We start from the raw sequence: 12,710 nt of genomic DNA, 5'->3' as shown, positions 1-12,710 counted from the left end.
TATTACCAGCAGGAGAGTGGGGTGGGGGGAGAGAAAACCTTTTGTAGTGGTAAACACCCATTTTTTCATGCTTTGTGTGTATAAAAAGATCTTCTACACTTTCCACAGTATGCATCCGATGAAGTGAGCTGTAGCTCACGAAAGCTTATGCGCAAATAAATTGGTTAGTCTCTAAGGTGCCACAAGTACTCCTTTTCTTTTTGCGAATACAGACTAACACGGCTGTTACTCTGAAAAGTGACAGTATGATTTTCTTTGATATGAGACTTTATTTAGTGGTTATTAAATCTGCTGTGCAATAGACAAAGTTGTTTTACTCTCAGTTACTTGTAAACTGTGACACTGAGCACTTCTTTCTACTTTGTTATTCTTCTGTCGTTTCAAGAAGTCAGTTGGGTATTTACAATAGAAGTGAAATAGCATCAGTGGTATTGTCCTACCTTTATTATATTTTCAATGCTATAAACAAGAATAGAGGCAACATTTTTATGGTCAATTATTTTTAATGTAAACTATTCAATCTAAAAAGAAGCTTATTCTCACCATTGTGGGTGAATGGTCTATTCTACAGTAAAGAAAAACAAGGACGAAAGTCCCTAGTTCTGTATTAGGTGAGCAGCAGGGTACAATGGGTGAGTGGTTGAGTGGCAAATGTTGGAAGCCCATAAGGACATTTTAGTGTGAAGTGTAATAGAATGCTAAAGTGTATTACACTGTTCACCACTAGGTGGTGCTGGGATCATGTGATGGGGCACCTGCCCCGCAGTGGCCCTGAGGGAGTTAAACCCAGCCTAGGGAGGCTGAGCAGCAGGCAACCAAAGGAGTGGCTGCAGGGGAAACAGCCAATTAGGGTGGCAGCTGCAGACAATTAGGTTGGTGGCTGGACCAGCCAATCAGGGCCCAGCCACCCCATATAAAAGAAAGCTGCAGACCAGAGTGGGTTAATCTGCTACAGGGAGCCCTAGGGAGAAGACTGGCTTCCTAGAGGGCTACAGAGAGACCAGCACCCGGGGAAGAACAGGTGCTAGCGGGAAGTTAGGGAGAGCTCCTGACAGGCTGCCAGGACCGAGACCCTGGGAAGAGGGCAAAGGAGCTGGAGCCAGAGGCAGAAGCAGAAGGAACTGAGGCTGCTAGGAAGTGGCCCAGGGAATAGAGACAGTGAGCGGGAAGAAAGAGGCAGCAGGAAGTTACTGTTTGCAGGGTCCTTGGGCCGGGGCCCGTAGTAGTGAGTGGACCTGCACCCCTCCCACTAGCTGCTGAAGGAGTGGCCCAGCTGTGGACTGCCAAGCCGCTGCTAGGAGTGGCTGGACTCTTGTTGGAGGAGAGGTGGAAACTGGATGGTGACATAGCCGGAGAGCTGTGCCGTGAAGCAGATGCTGAGAGAAAGGAGCTGTAACAGGTCTGCAGGCAGAGGCGAGGATGGGAGAGCCACCACCACCAAAGAGTGCACCTGCTGGGATTGAGTTAATTCTCAAAACGCCCACAAGGAGGCACCAGTGTGGTGAGTGACACCATGACAGATCAATTTAAGTTAATCTCAGCCATACCTGTCAGTACATTAAAGGTATTTATGGTGAACACATCTGGTTTTGCTCCAGAAGGAAGTTCTGTAGCCAGTCCATACCTGGTATAGAAGACTGTCCTACTAATAGCAGTCCTGCAACCTACAGTGTACAAGGTGTACATGACATGATGTCAGAAGTAAAATATTGCCAGAGGAGAACAACAACACAGGTTGCAAACAGAAGAAACAAAGGCAAGAGAGGTTGCAGGATTTAATCAATGTGCCACTTTTCATGCATCAGACAACTTCAACCTTGATCAGACCTTCAGAATGGACAGACTGGAAGCAGTGTTGTGCAAAATTTCAAATTGCTATAAAACTCCGCATGGAAATTGAGACATTCAGATGTGCTCTTTAATATGTGCTATGGGGGAGCAGGCATAGTATATCTTTAAATCCTTTTACTTTACTGGGGATGGTCCCAAAGATGACTATGAAAAGATTATGGCTATGTCTGATGTATACTTTATACCTCATGGAAATGTGGCTTGTGAAAGAGCATGTTTTCTCCAGAGAATTCAGGGCTAGGGGAAAATATTTCATGTTTTATAAAAGCTCTGCATGTATGAGCTTAAAACTGATTTTTTGGGGGACTACAAAACATGAAAAAATCAGAGGCAAGGTGGTTATTGGGTTAACAGTCAAAAACCTTTTCAAAGCAGCTACCAGTGAAGACAGACCTAACCCTACACACAGCTATACAGATAGCAAAACAATCTGAACTAGTCAAACAGCAGAACACCAGGCAGGAGCAACTTGGAAAAAAACTGAAAAATGAGAAACTAGCTTGGAAGGTGTAAACAGAAGGTATAAATCCCTGAGGCAAGAAGAGAGAACTTCCAGGCTAAGCGGGCCAAATACCAGTCAAATGCCAAAACCTTGCAGCCTAAATCACAAGATGTGGAAAAATACGTTGCACAAGAGATGGTGTATGTTCAGCCAAGGGGCAAGATATGATAAATGCACAAAATATGGACATTTTGCAGGTGGTTTCCATACCAAGCCATTGCTTCTGGGATCTATCATGTGTGATAAGAGAGTCTACCTGCAGAGTGAAACTGAATATTTGTGGAAAGACTATTGACTTTAAAATTGACTAAGGAACAAGATGTGACCATAATCTCAGAAGGGATTTATAATTACCGTCAAGCCCTCCCAGAGCTGAAATTACCAGACACAACCTTGACCAGCCCTGGAGGTATTCTGAACTCCCTGGGTCAGTTCATCATAAAAACAACTTACAAAGACAAAAGTTTTACATTCAGAGTGCATGTGATCAAAGAATCAAAGATCAACAACCTTCGTAGCTGCAGCGTGACAATCATGATGGGCCTAGTGAGAAAGGTGGAAGAACTCAATGGAATATTTGGTGATATTGAACTTTTGAAAGGAGATCCAGAACAAATTACTTCAAGAAACAATGCTGACTCACACTTCAAGACAGACCTTGGAAGAGGCTAGCTGAAGATTTATGCAAATTCAGAGAACATCATTACTTGGCTGTAGTGGACTGTTTTTCCAGGTGTATAGAAATAATGTACTTGAAAGACACAATATGTCATAGTGTTGTCAACGAACTGAAGTGCATTTTGCTCACTTTGGTATTCCAGAACAAATATGAAGGACAATGAACCACAATTCATTGCAGAATAACTTAAATAATTCTGAATGAAATACAATTTTGATCATATTACTAGCAGCCCACATTACTCGCAAGTGATTTGAGAGGCTGAGAGAACAGTACAGACAACTAAGAACATCCTACATTAGGAAGATTCATTCCTTGCTCTTCTGAGTTACAGATCAACTCCAATAGCTCCTGGATATAGTCCAGCATAAATCCTGATGGGAAGACAATTCATAACTACTGTTCCAAATTTGGAAAATAACCTATTTCCAAAGTGGCCAGACATGAAGAGAGTAGCTCATGCACATAAACAGGCAAAAAGAGCTTACGAAACTTTTAAAACCAACATCACTCAGTTTGAGAACTGCCAGATCTTGAACTCCCACTGTCCATAAATGAAAAGAGTTCAGTGCCCAGATCATATGAGATCGAGACTGACAGTGGAGAATTCAACAGAAACCGTTGACATCTACAGTTTGTTTCTCAGAAAGAACAATCAACACAGTAAACTCTACAGATGGTGGAACAAGAATACTCAAAAAATTCCAAACAACTGCAGCCAGTCATTGTACCTAATGGACAGCCAGATTACCAAGTTATTACCTGTTTGGGTCATGCAGTTACAAAAAGATTCAGAGAAACTTAGACTGATCCATACTGAATTTTCAGGATAGCGTGATAGTGTAAATTTTGTAAATGGTTGGAATGTAAAACTTAAAGGGGCAGATGTAATGGAATGCTAAACTGTATTATACTGTTCCACTAGGTGGTTCAGTGTGCAACATCCCTTAACAAGCTAACCTCGGGCATACCTGGCAGTACATTAAAGGATCTTATAGTGAACACATCTGGTGTATCTCTCTCCAGAAGGAAGTTCTGTAGCCAGTCCATGACAGGCCATAGCTGCTCTTCACAGCAGACAAGAGACCTTTGTGTTTCAAAGGGGGAAGGGAGCTGCTTCTGGGCAGGGAACAGGAGCTTGGTATGTTTAATTGGGGAAGATGATTTGAGGTGCTCTTATGTCAAATTGGGATGAAATTTCTCATTGTATGGGACTTGGCTGTCTGAAATTTGGGTTCTTTATATGATGAGGCTTTAGTATTTTAAAAGGAGAGAGGAGCTATTAATTTTGAGTATGTGGTAAGGAGAACATAAGGAGAGATTCTGAATAAATGAAAATGTATCTTTGGGCAGTGTGTCTAAGCATTTGTATTTTGTGGGTTTCCCTGTCTCAAACTGGGTAGGAGGGATTATTCTTTGTTGGAAGACCTCATATTTAGACTGAACGTCTAAACTCCTTATGACTCCTTGTAGGTGGAGTTTCAGTGTTTGAAACTAGTAGGTGGAGAGAAATTGCTGTTTATTGAGGAGTAGACTTGATTTACTGGTGAATATTGTCTGAATGTTGGGCTGCCTTGGATATCTCAAGTGAAAGGCAAGCTTCTAATTTTGGTAGATCTTTGAGCTCTTAAATGGAGAGCTCTTCTTTGTGAAGGTCATTGATTGTCCCAAATTGAAGAAGAGGAGAATTTCAGTGCCTCAAACTGAGGAGAAGCTGTTCCTTTGGATGACATGCTATTTGTACCTTTACCTGGATGAGATGATAGTTTAGGAACAGTTAGTGGCTTCCTGTGTCTGAATTTGGGAGAGCATAGCTATTACTTCTGCAAGAACTGTATCTGAGGAGCAGGTTTAATTAACATTGTAGTAAAGACTCCAGCAGTTGATCAAGCCTTTATACCAAAGTATTAGTATTAACAAAGTATTAGTATTGAGGTTCAACCTCAAAAAGAACCTTTCATAGACAGTGATTCTGTGACTGTAGCTTCTCCTTGAGGTCTACTGACTTCCTGTTCCTCTGGCCTTTCATTTCTGCTAAAGCAGGGATCTCAAAGCCCTCACAACAAATCAGCCAGAGACCCCTTCTGAGAGCAATCACCAGTGCTTTTTATTTTCAGTGTCAGCTCCCACCAGCTTCTAGTTCCAGTGTGCTCTAAACCAGCAACCTCGGGGACAGCTAGTTTCTCCAGCCAGCAGCCCAGCCCAGCCCTTCCCGCCAGCCTTTTAAATAATAAGGCCGCAGGTGCTTCTCTTCTAGCAATTAGGCGTGGCATACTCACCAGCCCCAATTAATACTTCTTAATTGGAACTGGGCTGATAGGGGCCTGGCTCAGGACCTCCTGGCTAGCACCCAGTAACACGCCTCCCCCCTTAAGAACCGCAAAGTCCAGCTGACCTCGGCCCCTCGCTCTCTGCACGGAGGGCTCCTCCGGGGAAGTTCACCGCTCTTGGCCAGGCGATCCCCGGCATCCCCTCCTGGGGTTTTCTTTATCCCCCCTCCTGCAAAATGTACATTGCTCAGGGAGTGGCTGCCCCCATAGTTCTGCCTCAGCCCGCAGGTCGTCACACCAGTCGCACCCCAGCAGGCATCTCGTCTCCTGCTCCCCCTTTATTTTTGGTAGGGGCTTAGGATCCATCCCACTGTCCTGCAGGACCCTGTGTGCCTCATTTTCCCCCACGCCACCCAGCAGGTTCTGGGTCCCCTCCCTGGGGAGCGGTGTTGTGGGGTGCTCCAATTACCTCCTTTCCCCTTCCAAGGGGCTCAGGCTGGCCGGCTCCCCCATACACTCTTTCCGTGGGTCTGCTTGCTCTGGGCTCTGTTGTCTAGGAGTCTCTTCTTTGCTATTTTGGGGACTTTGCTTGTCTTCCCCAATTGGGATCCTTGGTTTAGGAATATCTGCCCCCTCCTTTCAGACACCCCTCCGCTTTCTTCTAGGTAGTGGGCCCCAGTCCCTACCTAACACAACCAGGTATGGTATCCCCTCTAGCATCCCAACCCACTTCCATTTGAAGCAGCCCCTCACTTCAAGGGACATCTGGGTCACCGGGCAGGACCTCTTGTCCCCATGGATACACTCAAGGGCCATCCTTGCCCCCACGATCAGCCAGTGCGACTTCACCAGCCCCCTTTGTACAAGCGAACAGGCTGACGCAGTATCTATCAGGCCTGTTTGGGGGTTCCTTCCAATGCTCACTGGGATGGACAGTTTCTTCCCCCCTTTCCGCCCCTCAACTTGAGTCCAGCCACAAAACTCAGCCCACACTCACTCCATATCAGGGCAGTCACGTTTTATGTGTCCAGGTCTCCCACACTGCCAGCAAACAAGCTTGGCGGGCCTCTTGGGTGCTCCTCGGGGCTCCTCCTTTCTCTCCAGGCCTTTCCTGGAAAAAGGTTCCGCCAGTCTCTTCCCCGACTCTGTCTTTCCGTGGTTGGTCCTCCCTCCAGGGACCCTCTGTCTCGATATATTCCTCGGTCAATCTGACAGCTGCCTTGACAGTGACAGGCTGGTGACGCCTCACCCAGACACGTATGTTCTTGGGGAGGCTCTGCAGCAATTGTTCTAGGACCAACATGTCCATCATTTTTCCCACCATGCACATCTCCGGCCTCAGCCAGCATGTGGCCCAGTCCATTAGTCTCTGGGCATAGGCCGGGGGCCGCTCAGCCACCGTCCTTTGGGCTTCCTGGAAATTTTGGCAGTACTGCTCTGTTGACAGGCCCACCCGGTCTAGAATGGCCGCCCTCACCACCTCATAGTTCTGGGCTTGCTCGTCGCTCAAGGCCACATAGGCCACTTAAGCCTCTCCCATCAGGTATGGAGCCAGTTGGAGGGCCCAGTTTGCCCTCTCCCATCTGGCACCTGTGGCTACCCACTCAAAGATCCCAAGAAAGGCATCTGGATAATCTGCCGGGCTCATTTTACAGAGTCCCCAGCCTGGCGGCCCGGTGCCATCCCCTCCCGCAGGATTCGCCACTTATTTCAGGAGCTGCTGTTGCACGCTGGTCTGCTCCTGTATAAATTCTCTAAGACTCTGCTGTTGCTCAGCTTGCCAGGTCAGCAAAGCCTGTCTCTCAGCCTAGTGGGACTGCTGAAAACTTTGCAGGGCCTGCTGCATCTGCTCCTACTGTTTGACCAGCCATTGCAGGGACTCCTCCATATCTGGGCTGCCAACCAGGTTCGCTGGCTCTTGGATCCCAGACAAGCCCCTATGTGTAATGAGGCCTTCATTTGCCCTCGCAACAAATCAGCCAGAGACCCCTTCTGAGTGTAATCACCAGTGCTTTTTATTTTCAGTGTCAGCTCCCACCACCTTCTATTTACAGTGTGCGCCAAACCAGCAACCTGGGGGACAGCTAGCTTCTCCAGCCAGCAGGGATACACAACCTTTGGCTCCTCCTTTTCCTTTCTCTTCACTTCCTTCCTGCCAGCCTTATATAGTCCCCTGGCTAATAAGGCCCGCAGGTGCTTCTCTTCTAGCAATTAGGCATGGCATACTCAGCCAGCCCCAATTAATACTTCTTAATTGGAGCTGGGCTAACAGGGACCTGGCTCAAAACCTCCTGGCCAGCATCTTGTTAAACTCCCCAATGTCCTACAGGGCTCCAGCAATTTTGGGGCTGGGTCTCTCCCTTGGCCCTGCCTACTGCCCCCGGGCGCTCCACCTGGGCAATTTAAAATGGCCTGGGGCCCCATCCACCACCAGCAGCACAGCGGAGCGGCTTCCTACGTGCTCGCTCCACGTGGCTGCCAGCCCCGCCCTGTGTGCCTCCATGCGCTGCCCCCACCCCGAGCACCCCTGCAGCCAATGGGAAACTTTAGGGGCGGTGCCTGGGGGCAGCAGCGTGTGGAGGCCCTCTGACCCTCCCCACCTTGGAGCTCCAGGTAAGTGCTGCACCCCCTGAGCCCCTCCAAGAGCCTGCACCTCCTCCTCACATACCCCCTCTAGCCCCAAACTCCCTCCCAGAGCCTGCACCCCAGCCCCTCCTCCTGCACCGGCACCCACTTCCCCAGCCCAGAGCCTGCACCCAGCACTCAAACTCCATCCCAGAGCCTGTACCCCAGACCCCCTCCCCCACCCAAACTCCCGCCCAGAGCCTGTACCCTACACCCCTACCCCAGATCTCTTCCCCCAGCCAAACTCCCTCCCACAGCCTTAGGCAGGTGGGGGGCAGAGTTTTGGGGGATGGGTTCTGGGTGGTATGAGTGACATAATTGGCCCACTGGGAGGATTTGAGGACTGGCACTGGCCCTAAGGTAAATTGAGTTTGAGACCGCTGTGCTAAAGCTTAGATAAGAATGCAGCAACTGGAAGTTTTTCTGTATCTGATGCATTATTAGTAAATGCTAAGCCATCTGGGTTGCAGCACTTTACTTTGGTGCCTTCAGTACTGACAACTGCAAGCATTCAAAAATCATGAGCTAGGCCTTAAAAATCATAAGACCAACTTAAATATGAAATTTTAAAAAATAAATGTTGGGATCTTTTATTTGAGTTTTTGAGGCTTTAGGTTTAATGTTTTCAAGCTGTTGTCTACAACCATCAGGACTAAAAACTTACTTTAAATAAATAAATAAGGCTGAGATCTCATATAATCCTAAAATTCTAGAAATGTAGTTTTAAGAAAAATACCAAATATTGTGAGTTGGCAATACTGTGACTTCCCAACTTTGATTTTCATTTCATATTTTCAGAATGGTTGCTACCTTGTTTGCTAAACTGGGAATTACAAGAATGTGCACTGGAAGCAGCAAAGAACAGATGACTGAAATCAGGTATACAAATTAGTCCTCGTCTGGATTATCATTTTAATCAGGTCATATGGTTCCTGTCATATTGCATCATACCATGTCGCTTGTTTCAGAACAGCTCCTTGCAGAATCTGATAGGATGTTTATTTGACAATCAAACTTTTTTGGATAATCATGCATAAAATGACTTTCAAATGTTGCTCACGAAAGAGAGGAAGCATTTGAATTCTGTGAGTAACGCCAGCCACATGGCTTACTGATACAGCAATTTTTCTTCCTGGCTGAAGACTTATTTCGCTGCTTTTAAGTGATAAGCAGACCTTTCAGCTTTCAAACAGAGAAACCAAGGATTTCTTTCAAAAAAGGAAGAGAGAATGAGGAAAAGAAGGCTGAAATCATGACAGAGTCAGAAAGAGGAAGACAGAAAACAAAGATAAAAAATGTATGGAAGCTAATACTTAAATTTTAAAGCTGGAAATGTTCTACTATAATATAACTAGGTTTTTAAAAGCAGAAGAAGATGTTTAATGAGGGATCACACGATGAGAGAGGGACGTCTTACAGTTTTAGCCCATACTAGGAACTGCTGACAGATACTGAGACAGGCTTCATGCAAATCAATGTGGAAACACTTTGAACCTATCTAGTAATCATTATACACTGTTGCCTCCATTGGGAAAGATCCATTTTGAGTGCTTTCAACTAAGAAATCTAAGTACTGCAGGGCTATTTTTCTCAAGTTGATCTGCTATCAAGCACCTGCAACTCCACTGACTTCACTTGGACTTGTTGCTGCTCAATACAACTGAAAACTAGGCCCCCATAATATTTTTATTTGTTGTTCTGACTCCACACTTTATGTTGTTGACTGTTTTTACAATAGTTTCTTTGCATCTGAAACACAATTTAGCACTTTTCCTTAATTTTAAATAAGGCTGGCTGAGCTAGTCCTGACAAAAAAAGAACCTACTTGAATCTTTGTCTGAAATGTGAAAACTTACCAAATAGTTTCCAAAAGCTAGTAACTTCTACCCCCCCTTAAGTTCATTTTTATGCAACTCTCTGTTTCTTCTTTTTATCTGGGACCTGAAGGGAAAACGATGAAATTGATTTAATAAAGCATACATGAAAGTATCATGATATATCAAAAAAAAATTAAGCTTTGATTAAAATTTGAAGAATAAGTCAATATAAATCTGGCAAGATGACTGTAGATGAAAAACATATGGATGGTAGGAATGGAATTTCTAGAAAGAGACTTAAATTGAGCACAGTTTCTAAGTGGGCATAGATACAGAAATCAAATTATGCAGGTAGAATGGCATTTCAGAGTGAAAGGCTTTTAATGTCAGGGTCAACACCATTAACTATATATATATATATATATATATATATATATATATATAATAAAAAAGCAGGAAGTCAATTGAGGCATATAAGTAACAGGATTATATGTGAGAATTCACTTTAATATGAAGAGGATAAAGGCTAATAAACTAGCAAATAGACCATTAAAATAGTCCATAAGTAAAAGAATGAAGTCATGTCCCCAAATTGTGTCAGTTAGCACATAGGCCTGGATTTTTGACAACTTGAATAAAGGAAATTGTATTGTTTAATCCTCTCAATGTAAGGGAGAATGACGTATTTCAAGTATGTTCGGTATTATTTAAATAATGCTAAAAAATTACATCTAGTCTTTGAGCTATTGGGTCTGGAGAAATGTGGGAAGAATTTTCACATAGAGACCTGTAAGTAGAATGATGAAGCCAAAATTTGGCCTCATCTATGTTCTTAAAAATAAAATAACAGTACTCCTCTAGTTGGGAACATCTCCCAGACTACAATAAATACATAGATGTGGAACCCCGGAAAATATTGAAAAAGGAATATAAAGATAACTCCACCTAAAAGTAAAAATGGGCTGAGTCATCAGCATCTGGAATAGGAATTGACTGTGAGTGTCTCCAAATTTCAGGGCTGACCAGAATTTTTCTATGAGCTCCATTTTATGGAGGAGCCTGAGTCACAAAGGTCCCAGATCCTGTAATTTACACCTGCGTGTAGCCCCATTGCAGTCATTGGGACTCTGTGTGGGTGCAATATTCCACCCTTGCACAACAAATTACAGGATCCTGGCCCAAGTGTGGCTCTGGATCCAGATGTGAACTTCCCAATAGCTTGGGTGGGAGTTAAGATACAGTGTTTCTGTTCAGGGCCATAAGGGATGACAATGCACTGAGTAGCAGAAAGTAGAGAGAAGTAGGTGTAATATAGTTCTTCTGTGGAACAAGCAACTGTAAATATTATGGCAAAGATACATCAGAAGCACAAATCACGCAAAATGACTGGTCAGAAGGTCATCTCAAAAGTGTCACCCCTGGACAGGGGTGATGATGATCAAGATAATAGTTTCAGAAGATCCAGTGTATCAAATGCTGCTGATGGTTCCAATAAGAGCAGAAGAGATTACATTACCATGAACATAGCCACATCAAGGGAACTGTATATCTTTATCACAAAGGTTTCCATCAACTGCCACACTCTAAACCATGACTGAAGTGGTTTTATCTGAAGATAAAGGTGTCCCAGATCATGCACTCTAACAGATTTAAGATAAAAGGAAAAAGAGAACTGTAAAACATCTAGAAAACTGTCAAAACAAACTTTCATTCTGTTATATTTTCTGTTGTGGAATATTCTGATTTTTTTAAAATAAAACTGAAGGAATAGATGTACAATGAATCTCAAGGGGAAAAGTAATATAAAAAGGAAATGTTGGTGATATTGAAACAGGATATAACAATTTATTTATAGTGAGACAATCTTTGTTACCCTGAAGTAGCCTTAAATGCATGTATATCCCACTCAACCAAACCTTTAAATCAAGGAAATACCAAGTTGAGGAAGAACCTCCTACATCTGGACAACCCGGAGAATGCTGTCAATAAACAGGGGCATGCTTTTTTATTCCAAAATATACTTCAAACCCACTACACACTCGCCATGCCTTTAGAAATGCTCTCTGACTTCATTACTATATCAGTTTTAATACTGTTCCTTGCAGAGGGTGCATATCAGTATATGTCATTATAATTATATAAGTCCCATCTTCTCTTCCTAGAATGAATCTGTAGGTTGGACAGGGGTAAAGGTCTCCAAACTATAATGGGAAGTCGTACAGAGAAAGAGGGGCAAAGACGCTGAAGTTTCCATCCTGTATTTGGAGAATGTGAATGGGTATGAGGTGATACCAGTGGCAGATCTACATTGTGGTACATTCAACGCTCTGAACAAACATTAACTATTCCTCTCCTGGTGGACACAAAAGGACCAGAGAATTTTTTTCAGAGCTGCTCCCTGGCAACAGTGTGGTCAGACTTTTGTGAATCTGCTGCCATTGTGCCTCCTGTAATCTATTTCAGCTCATCCTGGAGACTACAGTGTGTCACAGTGACTGAGACATAAGTCCATTGCCAATTAAGCTGTAAATCTTTTTATATACTTCTTTACCCAGGCTAGGCAAAGCTGTACTCCTTGTGGAGAGCTAACTGTAGGGAAAGCCAAAACTTGGAAAAACTCTATTTGAGTTGTAGCATAAGTGGACAAATAAAGTAGTCTTTCTGCAAAAGTCAAACATAATTTTTTGGAACTCTGTAATACAAAAATGGCTTGACCAATTTCCCACAAAAAACATTCAAGTTTCTTCTGAGATGAAGCACAATAATTTGCAAGCAGAAAGTAGTTATTTAGCCAAAGTTAAAAGGTGCTTACTAATAATGTTTAGAATAGGTCTTTTAAATTTTAGAGTTATGACTTATTGCTCCTTAAATCATTGAGTTATTCTGCATATATGACCATATTTATGAGGAAATACGAACTAGTGTCACATTACAACTGTGGTGTGGGTCAGAGATTTACAGGGAAG

This window comes from Natator depressus, chromosome 1 (assembly GCF_965152275.1).
Source record: "Natator depressus isolate rNatDep1 chromosome 1, rNatDep2.hap1, whole genome shotgun sequence".
Lineage (NCBI taxonomy): Eukaryota > Metazoa > Chordata > Testudines > Cheloniidae > Natator > Natator depressus.
Note: the sequence above shows the minus strand (reverse complement) of the source record.